The sequence below is a fragment of the Gossypium arboreum genome, chromosome 6 (genome assembly GCF_025698485.1).
Source record: "Gossypium arboreum isolate Shixiya-1 chromosome 6, ASM2569848v2, whole genome shotgun sequence".
Lineage (NCBI taxonomy): Eukaryota > Viridiplantae > Streptophyta > Magnoliopsida > Malvales > Malvaceae > Gossypium > Gossypium arboreum.
The window spans coordinates 58,286,661-58,305,567 of record NC_069075.1 but is presented as its reverse complement, the minus strand read 5'-3'; the positions used below and the strand labels follow the sequence as shown (position 1 = coordinate 58,305,567).

The 18,907-nt window shown below is 36.4% G+C and overlaps 1 long non-coding RNA gene and 1 other non-coding gene across 2 annotated transcripts; both read right to left on the bottom strand.

The window, feature by feature from the left end:
- Positions 1-9,419: 9,419 nt before the first annotated feature.
- LOC128293717 (uncharacterized) lies at positions 9,420-10,778 on the bottom strand. Its single transcript, XR_008283894.1, has 2 exons — positions 10,434-10,778; positions 9,420-9,709 (listed from the first exon to the last, which is right to left on the bottom strand). It is a non-coding gene; the product is annotated as an uncharacterized LOC128293717 (long non-coding RNA).
- Positions 10,779-18,188: 7,410 nt separating this feature from the next.
- Positions 18,189-18,295, bottom strand: LOC128294758 (small nucleolar RNA R71). The gene has a single exon (XR_008285065.1). It is a non-coding gene; the product is annotated as a small nucleolar RNA R71 (small nucleolar RNA).
- Between the last annotated feature and the right edge of the window lie 612 nt (positions 18,296-18,907).

Genomic DNA, 18,907 nt, shown 5'->3' with positions numbered 1-18,907 from the left:
GACATTTAGAAGTCATGCCATATATTTATAGATTCCTTTTTGAGTCTAGTTTCTATAGAAACAAACGGTATCAGTATTGAAGCCCTGTACAGGGAGATATCCAAGTCGTAATGCATGAAGGTCAGTGTAGTCGCACCCTGTAACAGGGGAGACTTTAACTAATAAACTGTACTAATTGGCCCGACCAAAAATTCTAGAAAAAAATCTATAGATGGACATATGAGTCTTGTTTCAGGGAAAAATTACAAAACCTGATTTTCGAGTTTTGGAACTCAAGATATGATTTTTAAGGTGACAGTGACGCAGTTAGCCAACTACCTGGAAATTTTTAAAATGGACTGTGAAAGTAAATGAATTAAGTCGGTTAGCACCTCGTGTTCGACTCCGGCAACGGTCTCGGGTACGGGGTGTTACAGTTTATCTATCAATAACCTTTCATTTTCTACCATAAATTTCAAATTTTTAGCATTTACATCCATGACCCATTTTTCATACTTTGATAACTTCTCAAATTGATCCCTCTAATAGATAGATTAAGCTATCCTGATTTCAAAAATATCAAAATTACTAAAAACGAGTCAAGGAAACTTACCCAATTTGACCATGAAAGTTTTTTCTCTCTCTCCTAGGGTTTGCATGTATTTTTGGGGAAGAAGATGTGACAGCCCAAAATTGACCCTAGTCGGAATGTGGTTTCGGGACCACAAAACCGAGGCATAAAAATAATTTAAAATTTATTTTGATGCCTATAATATGTGTATGCTCATGTACGACATTTTTTGATGATTGATTTAGTGTTATAAAGGTGAATTTCACTAGAAAGGACTTAGTAGTGAACTTTGAAAGTACGATAGGGAAATGTGTGATGACTAATTAAAGCATGCATGCAAAACAATGGACTTGCATGTCAAATTCCCTTTTATAGGTGGTGGCGGCCATGACCAAGAAATATGGGCTAAACATGTCATGAAACATGTTTTGTTGGGCATTAGGGAGAAATAATAAACAAATAAGCATGGGTAAGAAAAGAATGAAAAAAAAATGTGTGTGTGAGTGTGGTATCTCCCCATTGCCGTGAGTTGTAAAGGAAGAAAGAAAAAATTTGTTCATCCTTTCTTTGAGCCAAAACTAAGGGGAAGAAGAGATTTTGCTTCATTTTATTTGTTTAGAAGAGATCTAGAAGGAGATTTGGCTAAACTTGCACCAAGATTAAGGTATGTATGAGGTTGTGTCATGAGATTCATGCATGTTTTAGTTGCCAACTTGATGTTCATGTTAGCCATGGTTCAAATCCTTGTTATGCCATGGAAGTGGTATTTGGTCAAAGTTGATATTGTGATAAAGCCATTGCATGCTAAGTGTGAAGCTTGATGATGATGCATGCAATGATGGATTGTCTACTCTTGAAATTTCTTTGTAGCCATCTTGAGTAAGACATTGAGTTTTCTTTTGTGTTTAACCATGATTGAAGTTGAAAGGGCATGATTGTGATGTATTCGGCCATGATGCATTCATGAGCATGGTTCATGCTTCTTGCATGTTAGTTAAAATTTGTGTTTTGGATGGCTAGGGACACCTTGAAATTGACCATGCACATATATGTATATATATGTTTGCACATGATGTTTTGGTTATGAAGTAAGTGATGAATATGTTTGTTTAAAGAAGAAGATGTTGAAGAATGTTTGTGAAATTGCAAGTACATTCGGCCTAGTACACATATGAGTGCTTGATGCTATATTATAAGTTTTGAGCTACAATATGCAAAGCATTAACTAGTAAAATGCATGCTGTTTTTGTGTGGTGTTAAGTGTATAATTGGCCTCAAATTGGACATGTATGTTCGGCCTTAGGTAGCCGATTGATGGCCTTAGCTTTTCCTTGATGCTTGAATGAATTGTATTGAATTGCTTGATGTAGTATAAAATGTGCATGACCATTGTGTACTCAAGCTAAAGGGTGGCCATATGACCATTTAAACTCCTTGTCATATTCGGCCATAAGCTAGCATAATGAGGTATTAATAAATTAAATTTGTTTGAATTAGCTCAAGAGCTTAGAGGGCCACAATTGGACAAGGGGAAGGAAAAAGTGATCGAATAGCCGTAAAAGCCGTTCGACAACATCCGAGGTAAGTCCTCAAGAAGTGACCCTACTTGAATTATGTGAAATGAAATATGGATGTGTAATGATTATCGATTTATGTGTGTATGAGTATTTGAATGATACCCGGGCTAAGTCCCAAGGCGATTATGCTAGTGATTATATTTGCGTTTGAGCCTTAGTAACGAAAATGAAATATGAATGTCTAATGATTATTGATGTATGTGTGCATGAGCAATTGAATGATATCCGGCTAAGACCAAGACGTTATTGCTGGAAATTATATCCGGTTAAGACCAAGGCCATTGTGCTAGCGGCTACATCCGGCTAAGACCAAGGCATTCGTGCGAGTCGTTCTATCCGGGCTAAGACCCGAAGGCATTCGTGCACGCGGTTATATCCGGTTGTATTCCGAAGAAGCTTGGGCTGGAGGTGAGTGTTGGTTGCTGTAATGAATTCAATCGGTACGCTCGAAAAGCCCAAAGAATAAGGTATGTTTATACGTGCATTGGAAAGTCGACATGTTTGAGCAACATTCGCTCGATCGACTAACAATTTCAGCTATTGAATTGGTTGATACCTTGTGAAAGTATATAATGATGAAGTGTGAAGTAAGAATGATTATGTGAATGTGTATTAATGAAATGATACATTTGGCCATGTGAATGTATTGCTTTAATTAAAGCTGATTTTATTCCTTGAGACTTACTAAGCATAAAAATGCTTACCCCGTTGCTTTGGCTCTCTGTTTTATAGATTTTGCTCGATAGCAATCGGATTCGGGATCATTAAAGTTGAAGTCATCTACACTATCAAAGCCTCCATTTTGGTATAATTTTTGGTTGAGCTTTGAAATGGCATGTATAGGACTACCCCTTGTTGGTTTAAATATGTTGTGATGTATATGTGTACGGCCATGCGAAAATGGCTCGTAAAAGTGAAGTACTGAACTTAGACTATTTGCGGTTTGTATATATATATATGGTGTCATGATGTGATTATGGATTGGAAATGGGAGTGTTGGTCACATGATCAGCCATTGGTATGGTTAAAATGATCATATGTGAACCTATGTATGGCAAGACTAGTTGGTTCATGGAGACTACAAAATAGGTAAGACCTACCTTAAAAACAGATGCTGCCAGGTGCAGTGATGTGAATGTGAAAAATCATCAAAATTTGTAGGAATGGTATTAAATAGTGAATAAGCTATGTAAATGAACCTTGATGAGTCTACTTTCATATGGAAGAAACGAAACGGTCATAGGAGTCACATGTTAAGAGATATTAAAGCTTTCGTGAGACAGGGCCAGAACGGTTTCTGGATCCCCTGTCGCAACTTTAAAAATTTACTATAAATTATCCAAAAATAATTAGGAGTCATGCCTTATATTTACAGATTTCATTTTGAGTCTAGTTTCATTAGAAACAAACGGCACCAGTATTAAAGCCCTGTACAGAGAGATATTCAAGTTGTAACGCGCAGAGGTCAGAGCAGTCGATCCCTGTAACATGGGTGACTTTAACTAATAAACTGTACCAATTGGCCCGACCAAAAATTCTAGAAATAAATCCATGGATGGATATATGAGTCTAAATTCAGGGAAAATTTACGAAACCAGTTTCCGAGTTTTGAAACTCGAGATATGATTTTTAAGGCGACGGTGATGCAGTTTTCCAGCCTGACTGGAAATGTCAATTGGTGGGCGAAATATGTGGATTTGGCTTGTTAACCCCTCGTGTCCGACACCGGCGATGGTCTCGGGTTCGGGGTGTTACAGAAGATGATAAAAATAAGATGATATTTTTTTTATCATCTTTTAATTAATTAAATTATTTCACTTTCCAATTTAGTCCTTGCCCTTTTTCTAAATTCCCATGGATGATTCACCAAATTATCTACATACTTTATTTAAGGGTCTAATTCCATATAAGGACCTCTAGTTTTGAATTCCATAACTATTTAATCTTTATAACTACTAGAATTCAATTTTCACATTTTATGCGATTTAGTCTTTCTCGTAATTAAACACTAAATCGATAAAATTTTCTTATCAAAATTTTCACATGACATTTCTATCATATTATGGACCATGTTCGAATTTGTGATCCCGAAACCACTGTTCGAATTTCACCGAAATTTGGGCTGTTACAAAATGTGAATAGAATTTACAAAATTATTTAGATGTTAAAGGCTAATGTTAGTCAAGATATTAGTAAATGTTAAATTTTCAATGAATTACTTGATCATATATGAGTATCGTTATATTGAGCTTTGTTCGGTTAAAGATAGATGTTTATACACATATATGTATGAGTTTGGATTGAATTATTATAGTATAGGAAGCATACGATGAACTATTTTCAATATTAATCCTATAAGTGCTTTGTAAATGAATAACATGTATGATTAATCTATTTATTTAGCTTTCACATTGTTTAGTGAAAGTAAGTGATTACGAGATGTCATGTTTATATGAAAGTTTGAAACGAAAGATGAATTACAGAATGATTATATGTTAAATGTGTAAGTGTTATGGTAAGAAGAAACATTTAAGTGAAATGGTTATATGAAATGCTTATAAGGAAAAATATATACATGTGTAGTGAATAGAAAATGAAAGTTAGCTTAAAATATAATAAAATTATTCTTAGTTGTTTATTCTAATATGTCAACAGTTAATTTGCCTTTATATGAACTTACTAAGCATTATTTCTTACCTTAGTTGTTTTCTTTTCTTGTAGATCATTAGAAGGTTCAATTTGGTTGGAAGCTCGTCGAAGACCTATCACACTATCCAACAGTTAATTCAGTAGTTTTTGAGCATTTTTGGTTAAGGTTTATAATGGCATGTATAGGGTGGTTTATAATGGTGTTTTGATCAATATGTAAATGATAATTTGGTATGTTTGTGCCTTGATGTTAATGTATGGTTGTTGGACTTATAATGCTTGTATAGGTGAGTCCTTTTGGTCACTTTTGATAATGGATGTATATGGCATTTTGGTATAAGATGCTAGCTTGGAAATGGTCATTTATGATATGTATTAGGTACATAATAGAATTAGGTTTTATGCATGGAATTAGGTAATGTTAACTTGTTTTAGTAAATTTTATTTGTTTTAACTGTGGTACCTTTGAATGACATATTGGTTAGTTGAATTAGGGTTTTGAATTGGTATCTTTATGGATGATGGTTGGAACCCTTGAATGTGTGTTTAAATGATTTGAATGGTTATGCATGATATGGTTTTGAAATGTCTTGATTTTAGGTAATTTTGGGTTCACATGGCTTGAGACACGGGTGTGTGACTCAGCCGGGTGTTAGCGACGCGGCCTTGTGTCATCTAAGGTTTTCAAAGGGTACAGGTTAATGAGTTACAGAGCCTGGCACACGGGCACGTGACATGACTGTGTGACCCTACTCAGAGAGTTATATGGGTGAGGACACGGGTTAGGACAAAGCTGTGTGTCCATTATTTGAATGTTACACGGCACTGGGGTGATTCCACACGGCCTGATCACACGGCTCTGTGACCCTTGTTTTCCATTTTTGTAACTTTTTCCTAATCTTTCCAATTTGTTTCAAATTAGTCCTGAATTGCTCCTAAGCTATTTCTAGGGCTTCGAAGGCTCAAATTGGGGACACAATGTTTATGAGTGATTGCTTTATTATATATTTAGTTTATTTAAAGGTTATGATGTTGTTTGGTTTTTGGTTGATCGGTAATACTTTGTAAGCCTAATCCGACGAAGGAGACGGGTTAGGGGTATTACAAACCTTTTGCCATGGCAATATTTCACTTCCTTCATTCTCTTATTCCTTTTTTCTCCTTTTCTTCATCCTTCCTGCGCCTGCCTAATACAACAACCAATTCCCTTCTTCCCAATAGTAAAAGTAACATGAAATGACATTTAAGGCACAATCCGAGCATTATTATGCAATGTTCTAAAAATAACCTAAAAATGCAAACATATCTACTTAAGTACATCATTTAATCAAGCTTAGAGGCTCAAAATATAACTCATTTTAAGATTTATCACACCCCCGAACTTGAGTTCATGCTTGTCCTCAAGGAGAATATGTATGAATGCATGAATGCATGAATTTGCCTTAACTACACAATTGCCTCTTGTACTGCTAAACTAAACGAAACATATTTTATACCTTCATTCTCAGCAGTCTTATGTTTAAAAAGAATTGGTTCAAATTTTATAGGCTTGTTTAGCATACGAAGTGCAGAAAATGTTAACTAAAAATAATAGTTCATAAGTATTCATGCAATTCTGACTATAGCAAGAACCTCTTAATGTACTTTGTTTATCTTTCCACTAAACTCAATTTTTCTTCTTATACTTATTCTGTCATTGCATTATATAAAATTTTCTCTAGGGAATTCATCTTGTCACATGATTTCTTTACTTGAAAATCTCAATGGACCATACACTAGATTGCCAGGTATTACATCACGCCACAATTTGAATGTAATTCACTCCTGAAGCTAAGGGTTTTGACTAAAAGGATGGATACAGTAAACAACTACCCCCTTAGCTACTCAGCCTACTACTATAGTGGAGTATGCCCAAACTATTTTTTTTTGTGTTTTTTTACTCACTTTTATGTGATCTTGCTTTTTTTTTTTTTATCAATAATACAATGGATCAAATAGAGTATTACTGGCCTACTCAACAATTTCAAACATTGGAGTGCTTTATAGCGTCTTTTTAAATTTTATTTTATTTACCCTCAGCTTTGTCATGGTATTTATTATTACAAAATGCTAATTTACTGATCTTAGTTTCAAGGCTTTTAAATGTATTAAAAGAAACCTACTATAGACTAATTGCGATTAGGTCATTCTACTTTTAGACATCAATTTTCACACAACTATCCTAAGCTAAACATACCTAATCAACTATCACAATTTTCACAGTTTGAAGAGTTATTATCCTCATCAAACATCATAGAAAACAATATAATTCTCATGGTCTAACAGCCATTTAGCATTTTTATGTCATGGCAAAATGAGTGACAAAATGATCTAATGTTCAAACAAAATATCTCATGCATGCAATATGTGCAACACACCCCTAAACCTAAGGGGTGCATTGTCCTCAATTCATGATTAGGCATAAAATTTCACTTGTGCAAAAATAAATAGATATGTAGAAAATTCAATGAAAACAATTCTGAATGCATGAAAAACACATATAAAAACGAAAAAAATTTGCAAATGAAAAGTAAAAACAAAAGCTTTGAAAGGATTTGTGTTACTTTTGTTGGATTGGGTAGATTTCTTGGCAGCTTGCTTGTAGCGCTGCTTTTGTTTGAGTAGATTGATTGGCACCTCGTCTTCATCATCATCTGATCTTATGAAATCATCAATCTGTTGATTAATCTCACAATCTTTCTCTGATATGGGTGTAGTGGTTTGATGTACGATAGCAGGGTCCTATGGTGTAAAAATTTAATTCATGTTATCTTTTTCCTTATCTGATCTAATATTCACCGATTCTATTTTCTCTTCTTCCTCCTCTGTTTCTTTGTTATTCTTTTCTGCAGTGGCTGGATATGTAGCAGTGTTTGTCACGGCGGCTTCAACTTCATACTTATCTTTATCCTCTAGATCTGATAACAACTCTTTGAGAAAAGTAGGGAATGCAGGCATGGGCTTGGTAAAGTTTTTCTGAAGAGATTTCTTGATGGAATTATCCCTTCTTTTGATATAGCCCTAAAATAAAGCCATTTCATCTTGATCCCTTCTTAGATCAATAATTGTCCTTAGTTGTTGCTTCTCCATCAAACGAAACTTTTGTTTCAACATCTCAAGAGCACCGAACACTTGCTGTTTGAAATCATTGTGAGATGTGGATGGAATGGCATGGGTAATAGTATGTGGAGAAGAGGTTGATGCAGAGTCAAGATGCCGTCGAACTTCTTTCTCTAAAAATTTCATGGCAATTTGTTAGTGGTGGCTTATTTGTTAGGGATTTTGTTCTCACTAGCTTGGATATGGAAGTTGACCTGTAACACCCCAAACTCGGCCTAGAAGTTAGGCTCGAATTTGACGTGTCACATTGAAGTGTTTTTCGAAAACCATGTTTTCATTGAAACCCTTCTTATTTGAAAACTTGAGTAAAATCCCAGTTACATTAGTTTATTTTATAAAGTGGTACATTGAAAAGTTATTAATTCTATTCCAAAAATTTCTTTTAAGTTGCGAAAGCTAATTTTTGGAAGTAACTGATTTACAAAAACGTGATGTTAAAAACTAAGTTGCGAAACCGTTCCGAGAATGTTGCAGAAACGTAGTGTTGTTTAAAAATGGTTATAAATCGAAGTAAATAAAACCTGAAGTTAAAATCCAAAAACTTTAAGAGGCCTTATTACAAAAGTTGAAAACCCAAAATGAAATCTAAAACATAAATAAAGTCCAAAGGCAGTCGTGTGGTTATCTCCAAGTCCCTCGCAGCATCGATCCACCTAATGCTGGGGATTGCCTGCACAGTTAATAAACGGGGTGAGTTTATGAAAACTCAGTGTGTAATCCCCTTATTGGAGTAGTAGTCAGTATATAGAAACCGTAACACCCCGAACCCGAGACCGTTGCCGGTGTCGGACACGAGGGGTTAACAAGCCAAAACCACTTATAGCACCGACCAACTTGACATTCTCAGGCAAGCTGGAAAAACTGCGTCACTGTTGCCTTAAAAAGCATATCTCGAGTTACAAAACTCAGAAACTGATTCTGTAAATTTTCCCTGAATTTAGACTCATATATCCATCCCTGGATTTATTTCCAGAATTTTTGGTTGGGCCAATTGGTACAGTTTATTAGTTAAAGTCGCCCATGTTACAGGGGTCGACTACACTGACCTTCACGCGTTACAACTTGAATATCTCTCTGTACAGAGTTTCAATACTGATGCCGTTTATTTCTAATGAAACTGGACTCAAAAAGGAATCTGGAAATATAAGGCATGACTTCTAATTCCTTCTGGATAATTTATGGCAAATTTTCAAAGTTGCGACAGGGGACCCAGAAACCGTTCTGGCCCTGTCTCACGAGAACTTTAATATCTCCCGGTATACTGATCATATGATCGTTTCGTTACTTTCATATGAAAATAGACTCGTCAAGGTTCGATCACATAATTTATTCACTATTTAACACCATTCCTAAAAATTTTGGTGATTTTCCCCGTCCACGTCACTGCAGCTGGCAGCATCTGTTTTTAAGGTAGGCTTTACCTAATTTGTAGTCTCCATGGGCCAACTATGGTCTTGCCATACATGGGTCCACATATGATCATATTTAGCCATTCCAATGGCTGATCATGTGACCAACACTCCCATTCCAATCCATAATCACATCATGAAACCATATATAATTACAAACCACAAATGGTCTAATTCCATACTCCACTATTACGAACCATTTTCGCATGGCCGCACACATATACATCACAAGTACTTAAAAATAACCGAGGGTAGTCCTATACATGCCATATCCGAACTCAACTAAAGGAGTACCAAAAAGGGCTTTGATAGTGTGGTTGACTTCAACTTCTATGATCCCGAATCCGATCGCTAACGAGCAAAATCTATAAACAGAGAAACAAAGAAACGGAGTAAGCAATTTATGCTTAGTAAGTTTCGAGCCATAATATACACACAACCAAAGCATAGCATTCAAGTAGCTAAACAATAATTCATATACACAATTTCTCAAAGACATGCTTACTTCACAATCCCAACTCTTATATTCATACACAAATAACGGCCTAGTTAATGCCGATAGCTCATTTATCATTAGAGCGAATATTCGTACGCATTTACTCATAGTGTGCAAAGCACACACAAAACATACCTTGTTGGGAATTTCACAAATGCAATAACTGAAAATTTTCCAACAGCTTATAAATTTCAAATCACATACCTTCTGAGTTTATCCGGATATAGCTACTGCTCAAAACACCTTCGGACATAGCCCGTTATGGTAACCCGCACAAATGCCTTCGGACTTAACCCGGATATCACAACTCGCACAATTGCCTTCGGGCTTAGCCCGGGTATCATAGCTCGCACAATTGCCTTCGGGCTTAGTCCGGATATCATAGCTCGCACAATTGCCTTCGGGCTTAGCCCGGATATCACTCGAACATTCATACACATCTTTGTTTCATTTTCACAACAAAACTTTTATGCACAATTCACTTAACAAAAATATCATTTCGGCTCAATGGCCATATACAAGGGCAGAATTTTGATTGCTTATTACTTCATTCAATCGAATCAAAATCTAAGTTTCGATACTCGAAAACTTACCTCGGATGTTGTCGAACGATTCCGATGGCTATTCGACTACTTTTTCCTTCCCTTTATCGGATTTAGCTCCCTTTTGCTCTTGAGCTTAATGAATACAAGTAGAAGTATTCAATATTTCTATCAATAATGTTTACTAGTAAATCACATTCGGCATCTCATATCATCTCACTTTATTATAATTTATCATTCAACCTTTGAACCAAAACGCCATTATATGGCCACATATACATACATCCATATATTTAAGCTCAAGAATTTTAACATAACATCAAGTGCTCAAATTACTCATGTGGCCGATTACACATGGTCATAAATACACAAAATCAAAAATAATTTCAAGGTTTTTCACACTATACATGTACTAGGCCGAATGTACATGCAAATTTCACAACATTCTTCAACAAATTTCTTCTTTAATCAAACATATTTATCACTTTCTTCATAATCAAAATATCATGTGCAAACATATATACACATATAGGTGCATGGTCAATCTCAAGGTGTTCATAACCCTCTAAAACACAAAATTTTACCAATCAAGTAACAAGCATAAATCATGCTCATGAATGCATCATGGCGAATACATCACAATCATACCCCATTGAACTTTGGTCATGGTTAAACAAAGAACTCAATGTCTTACTCAAGATTGCTACAAAGAAATTTCAAGAGTAGTCAATCCATCATTGCATGCATCATTAGCAAGCTTCACATTTAGCATGCAATGGCTTTAACACAATATCAACCTTGGCCAAATACCATTTTCATGGCATAACAAGGATTTGAACCATGGCTAACATGCACATCAAGTTAGCAACCAAAACAAGCATGAATCTCATGACACAACCTCATACATACCTTAATCTTGATGCAAGTTTAGCCAAATCTCCTTCTAGATCTCTTCTAAACAAAGAAAATGAAGTAAAATCTCTTCTTCCTCTTAGGAATTTCGGCCAAAGGAAGGAGGGAAAAGATGAACAGCTTTTTTGTTTTTCTTTCTTAGTCTTTGCTCAAAGAAAGGATGAATGACAACTTTTTTCTTTCTTTCTCTCTAGCTACGGCACCATGGGGAGGGCATCCATGCTCATTTTTTTTCATTTCTTAATTCTTTCTACATAATGCACTAACTAAACATGTTGGAAACATGTCCCCTTGCCCATAATCTAGACATGGTCAACCACTCATTCAAAATAAATGGAGTATTTGACATGCAACTCCATTTATTTTGCTTCATTCCTTTATTAACCTCTTGAAATTAGCTACATATTTTTAAATCCTTTCACATGAGTCCTTTTTCTTTCAATTCACAATCAAATTAACTAAATCAAAGAATTCAAAATTCACACATGAGCACACACATATTATAGGCATCAAAATAAATTTTAAATTATTTTTATGCCTCGATTTTGTGGTACCGAAACCACATCCGACTAGGGTCAATTTTGGGTTGTCACAGAAACAAACCGGAATAGTTTGGGCCAAAGCCCTTTTTACAGTAATAGTACAGTCTAGTTTAGAGTATACGTGGGCTGAAGCCCACTACAATATCATTTGGATCACAGCCCATAACAGAATCAATTGGGCTTAGCCCAAACCAATAACAGAACAAGTGGGCCTAAGCCCAATATAGTGACAGATCTCATAAACAAATATGCAACAGTATGAGGATGCATCCCACCCTGATCCAACCAACACACCACCCGTACCAACCCTACACTTACGTGGGGATAAAATCGACCCACCTGACCAGCACACCAATGTTAGCACCGGTTGCGGCACTAACCGAAATCGCAGCAAAGCTGCTAGAATATATGTGGCTCTAAGCCTTCAGTAGCGGTATTATAATTGGCACAAAGCCATCAGTAACTGTATTATGTTTGGCACATAGCCATCAGCGACGGTAATATAATCGGCACACAGCCTTGGGTAAATATGATCGACACAGAGTCATCAATAAGTATGTTAGGCACATAGCCACGGGTAAATACGTTTGGCACAAAGCCATAGTCAGGATGGCACAGAGCCATTTTTAGGTTGGCATAGAGCCATAATCAGATTACGCGGCTTTAAGCCGTTTTTCGGTCTACAGTCATCTTGTGCGACCTGTACGACCTTAACAGATCAGTACTGGGTCCACAGTCGTCTTGTGCGACCCGTACGACCCTATCAGAACAAAACTTCCTCCATATCAGTATCTCAACCCCATGTAATATGTCATGTATGTCATGCTCAATTATCACACGTGTATGCAAAATGGCCATACTTAGTAACAGTCATTTAAACATATATTAAAAGCATATCAGTCATGCAACTATAGTCAAGTCAATTAAAATGCAATCATACATTCACAGTCAAATCAGTCATAGCCCAAGTCAGTCATTTACCCACAAGGGCAAAACAATCATTTTACTCTTTAGTGCAAAACAGTCATTTTACCCTACAAGGGTATTTCAGTAATCCTACCCTACAGGGGTATCTCGGTAATTTTGCAAACTGGGGGTATTTCAGTAATTTCACAAATCGGGAGTATTTTGGTAATTTTACAAATTGGGGGTATTTTGATAATTTACAAATCGGGGGTATTTCAGTAATTTTACAAATTGGAGGTATTTCGGTAATTTTACAAATCGAGGGTATTTCGATAGTTTTACAAATCGAGGGTATTCTAGTAATTTCACAAATTCGGGGTATTTTCGTAATTTTACAAATTAGGGGTATTTCGGTGATTTAGAAATTGGAAGTCTTTACGACCCAACCGAGTGTCCATTGTTGCCTCGAGCAACCTAAGTAACCTAAACAGACATAACGGTGCAAGTGGGCCTAAGGCCCATTACTCAGCCCAAGTGGGCCCACACGCTCGAGTGGCCCATTTAGCCTAACTTTAGATACGGCTATGTGTACACCATAGCCCGGTTCATTAATAGTCACTTGCTATAGATTTGATCTGTGTAGGCTTACGAGCCCATTGGGCCCACACAGCCCATTTAGACCCATTCGGCCCAAAACAACCTAAGTCATGTGCGCGACATGACAAGTCTATCTACTTTTCGCTTAACAGCGAAATTTACCCACGCGGCCCATAGGCCCATTGAGCCCATACGACCCATTTAACCCAGAACTATTCATGGCTGTACGAACGATGTAGCCTAGTTTAAAACTTACCACATAACATATGTTTTATCTGTGTGGGCCCACACGGCCCAGTCCGACCCAACGTGGCCCAGGATGGCCTATGCTATGTACGCGACATGAAAAGCCCAACCAGATTCCACCTAGCAGCTGATTTGACACAAGTGGGCCCACGGGCCCATTGGGCCTATTCAGCCCATTTCGTTGGCCCACTACGGCCTAAGCCCATGAATTCGCTCATGGTGGCCTTCCTTGTCGTACGCCCACATTCTATGAGCTCGGTTCACAGAGATAGGTTTCAGTGTACAGTTACACACCTTGCTAGTGAAAAGGCGCAGAAACCCTCAAGCACAAAACCTATACCCAAGCAAGGCACTCAATCAGTCCATTAATCAACAAGATGACGCATCCCCTTCTAATGCTTAAATCGTAATAATCATTGATACCTACCTTGATTGAACGAGCGTGGTCTAGCCCCTAAAACTGTTGATAAAATCGGATGATAAATATCAAAACGTGGTACTACGAAAGGCTGAAAGAGGTATTCGACCTCCAATGGCACACCCAAAAGTATACCTTTAAATCGAGGTACCAGATGGGACAATCGTTCCCCTATCAAAGTCGGCATGGAGAAGAACTTGTCAAAAGAAGGCAATAACAATCGATATAGAGAGAGACAGAGTAAAGTTACTGCATGGCTAGATTAAAGAACACTTACCCAGTCAAAACAACCACGAAGGGGGTATGAAGAATTCGACCAGTATCACAGAATTAAGAGCAGAGGATAGGGAGTATTCAGCCAGTGTTGAAAGAGAGAAAAGAGAATCGGCAATAGAAGAGAGAAAGAAAGATTGCCTAAAAATTAAAAGAAACAGAGAGGGAGAGAAGCTAAGAATAGGCCAAGAGAAGAAGAGGGAAAAAATAGAAAAAGAAGTCAAGGAAAGTTTGCCAAAATCGAACCCAAAAGCATTAAGGTAATCATCCTAAGCACAAAATGATAAGAGGAGAAAGGAAAAACGTAACAAACCAGAATATAAAAGGTACCCGAACAGAACAATTACTGTTATTCGACTTCGAAAAACAAAGAGTAGAAAGAACCTCAATGCCAAAAGGTAAAAACCAAAAATGAGGAGAAAAAGGCTTGAAACATTAGAAAAAAGAAAACTGAGAGACCTCCAAATGACCCTTAATGAACATGGCTCCCAGAAGAAATGCCCAAAACTAATTTCCCCTAATGCCTAAAGACCAAATTCGGCACAATACTCTCTGCCTTCAAATTTCCTATTTTTCCTCTATAAATCACTCCATAATCAACTCCCTGATTTCCTTTTCAACCCCTTCCTTGATTTACTCCTCCAATAACCCATTCAAGTTCCTCAAGACCCATTCAAACTTAGAGTCCCCATCTAACTCAAATACCAGCCGTCCCATGTAGCAAAATAAATATTTCTTTTATGCTGCGCCACCACTCGAACCTCAGACCTCAAGGTTACTATACACGCCGCCTTGCCACCACACCACAGGCTCCTTTTGTGATAAAAATCATCCATAATTAATTATAAGACCTATGTGCTAGTGTCCAGATTCACTTAAGAGGAAAAACTAAAATTTTTCTAAAGCCTAGATTTGAACCCAGGCTTCTCAAGCACTCCCAAATATGCCCAAAAACTTAGCCACTAAAGCTACACATAATTTGTGATATTTCTCGCACACCTAAACTTTTTTGCATTCCCACACTCAAGGCCCATTCCTTCTAGGCCCAAATTCAGGGCGTTACATGACCCGTTGACAAAGTGCAGTAATAAGAGATGAAAAATTCAAGGTTCCTGCATTCTTTTGTGCGCAATGATGAACTTCTTTAAAAATAATTTTTCCAACATTTATCTTTCTTCCAGTCATAATAAAGTGCAGTAACAACATGTGTTCCTTTGAAATAGTAGAGTTATGAGTTCAAGGGCTAAGGCAAGATTTAAGAAAATGGTACTGTACCCTACAATGAGGCTTGAAAGAAACACGGTCGATGGTGTAGCAGTCATTTTGAGAACTTGATTGGGTCCTTCTACTGTTATTGTCTTGAAAAATTTAGAATGTTCATCACGGCTTTTAGGTAACCATATTGTGTGTTGATGGAGTATTCATCGACTAACACCGAAGCACCGCGTGCATAGATGAAAGCATTATCTGGAGAGGTGGCATAAAATTCCTTTACAACTTTCGTGAAGAGTTGCTGATAACTCTTGAAAAGAGTTATATTTTAGGCCTCTAGATTGAATTAATTTTTTGTTATTAAGTAAATATGTTTGCATTTTTATGATAATTTTAGAACATTGCATAACAAAGCTTGGATTGTGCTATAAATGTTATTATTTTGTTACCGGGGAAGAAAGGTCTTGGTTGTTGCTGGCATTAGGTGTAGGATGAAGAAGAGAAGAGAGAAAGGAGAAAGAAAATGAAGGAAGTGAAATATTGGCATGGCAAAATGTTGGTTGATTGCCAACAAGAATGCCATGACAATTCTAAAAAGATGATGCAGTACTCAGTCTACGTCACTCTAGCAAACTATACTTATACCAAAACCACCTTGAAAAAGAGGAAGCAAAATGTGTGTTTTGAGAGGGAGGGACTTACCCTATAAAAGAGAATAGAGAAAAAAAAAGCAACGAGGATTTTGGGGAAAGAAGAATTAGAGAACAGTTTTTCTTTAGATCGAATTCTCGTGGAAAATTTCAGAGAAAAAAGAGGAGAGGGTAGCAGCTTATAGAGCAAAAAATAATAGACTCAAGGAAGGGGAAGAGAAATCTGCCTTGGGTTTTGCATCAAATTTCAGTATTAAAATGAAAGTTGGAGTAGTGAAAGCTTTCTGCAATTCTGCCTTTATTTTCTGATTTGAACTTTGTGATTCGTAAACTTGAATGATGATGTTGAATGATTTTATTTTGGATTTGAATGTCCAATCCATGAACTAAATCTCATTAGGTTGGAATTATTTGGGTGAACAGAGCAAAAAATCACAGACTCAAGGAAGGGGAAGAGAAATCTACCTTGGGTTTTACATCAAATTTTAGTATTAAAATAAAAGTTAGAGTTGTGAGAGCTTTCTACAATTCTGCCTTTATTTTCTGATTTGAACTTTGTGATTTGTAAACTTGAATGATGATGTTGAATGGTTTTATTTTGGATTTGAATGCCCAATCCATGAGCTAAATCTCATTAGGTTGGAATTATTTGGGTGAATTTTTACTATATTTAATACCTATGGTTTGATTTGAGTAGATTACTGTTTCATTCAATTTGTGATTATTTTAAATGCATGCATGCAAGCTCTAGACATAGATGATTGTATGGTATGTTGTTAGATCTGATTTAATTTTGAAAAAATTAAATAAATTATATTATTATCGATTGATACAAGAGAGAATTCAAAAGAATATTCGCAGCACTTTAGACGTAGAAGTTGCGATCTGTACTGGGAAAGGAAGAACAACCTGGATATCATTCTTGAGTTCTGTAGACATACAAAAACTCAGAATGATAGCTTAAAGTCTAGCTCTCGAAAGAAGCAAATTGCAGTAGTGAGTCCTTGAGTAGTAAAATGATCAATATTTTGCCATGGCATTATTATGATATAAAAATAAAACTTGAGTAATTCCAGCTTTTCTCATTCAACAATACAAATCCTCCCCACTTACTCTTTGAGAATTGCCATAGCATTTCAATTTCCCTGGCATTTTTTCATTCATAATTGATTTTATTAATCTATTTATTAATTCTCTTCATCAATTTGCCATATGTTTCTTTTGCACTGTTTAATTAGTCAAATTCGTTGTAATAACATAACGATTTTTTAATCAATTCCGATCCCTGTGGAGACGATACTCACTCATCACTTTATTACTTGATTTGACGTGTATACTTGTACATCCGCATTACACATTCAAACTCGACAAGTTTTTGGTGCCGTTGTTGGGGATCGACAATATTGGTGAAAATTTGGTTTATTATTACCTCTTTAATTTTGTTAGTTTAGCTTAATTAGTTGTTTTGATTTTTGTTTTTCAGGTTTTTTGTTGGTGCATGAGTAGAGATATTTTTACACTTAAAGAGTATTCTTTTGATCCAGAAATTGAAAGAACCTTGAGAAGAAGGAGAAAAGAATTGCGAGAAACGGAAAGAATTAAAAATGATCAGGTTAGAGAAGAGCCATTACGTCAGAATGGAAGGGATGTTGATATTCCTCGAATAATCGATGAAAGATACAAACTCATCAGAGAACATTTAGTGCATATCTTGGAATTGATTAAAAAATCCAGGAATTGTTAGGCTGCATATTCAAGCTTAACATTTTGAGTTAAAGCCGATGATGTCTCAAATGTTACAAACTATAGGGCAGTTTAGTGGATTGTCTACTAAAGATCCATGGTTGCATTAAGACACTTTTTGGAAGTTTGCGACTCATTCAGGCAGCAAGATGTTCCTGAAGATGCCTTGAGACTGAAGTTATTCCCTTATTGATTGTGAGGTCATGCCTGAGCATGGTTAAATGCATTGCTGCCAGGTACAGTGGTATCTTGAAATGAAATTTGTTAGAGGTTTCTGCTAAGATATAATCCTCCAAACATGAATGCCAAATTGAGGAACGATATTACGTTCTTTCGGCAATTTGAGGATGAAACATTATATGAAGCATAGGAGTGATTAAAGGAGTTAATTAGAAAATGCCCAATACATAGTTTTCAATATTAGACGCAAATGGAAATGTTTTACAATGGATTGAATGCTCATACAAGGATGGTGGTTGACACATCTACCAATGGGGCTTAGCTCAATAAATCATGTAATGACGCATATGAAATTTTGGAGAGGATAGCAAACAATGATTATCAATACCCCACTACAAGAGTAGGGATTGGCAGAAGAGTTACTGGTGCAATGGAACTTGATGTGGTTACTTCCCTAACAACTCAAGTATCATTTTTAACAAATATGATTAAAGCACTGAAAAGACCAGCTGCAATGTAGGAAATGAAAGCAGTTGAGTTAACATGTGTTTATTGTGGAAAAGATCATGTTCTTAATGAATGCCCATCAAACCCAGCCTCAGTTTATTATATGGGAAATCTTAATTGCAACAAAAACAACCCATATCCCAACACATATAATCCAGGGTGGAAGCAACATCCCAATTTTAGTTGGAGTAATCAATGGGTGCAAAATTCCAGTAATGCTATTTGACAGAATGTTGCAGTGCACCACTTAGATACAATCAACCCATGCCACAACAAAATGCTTAGCAAAATTCAACTTCGAGTTCTTCATCTACGGAAGCTCTATTGAAGGAATACATG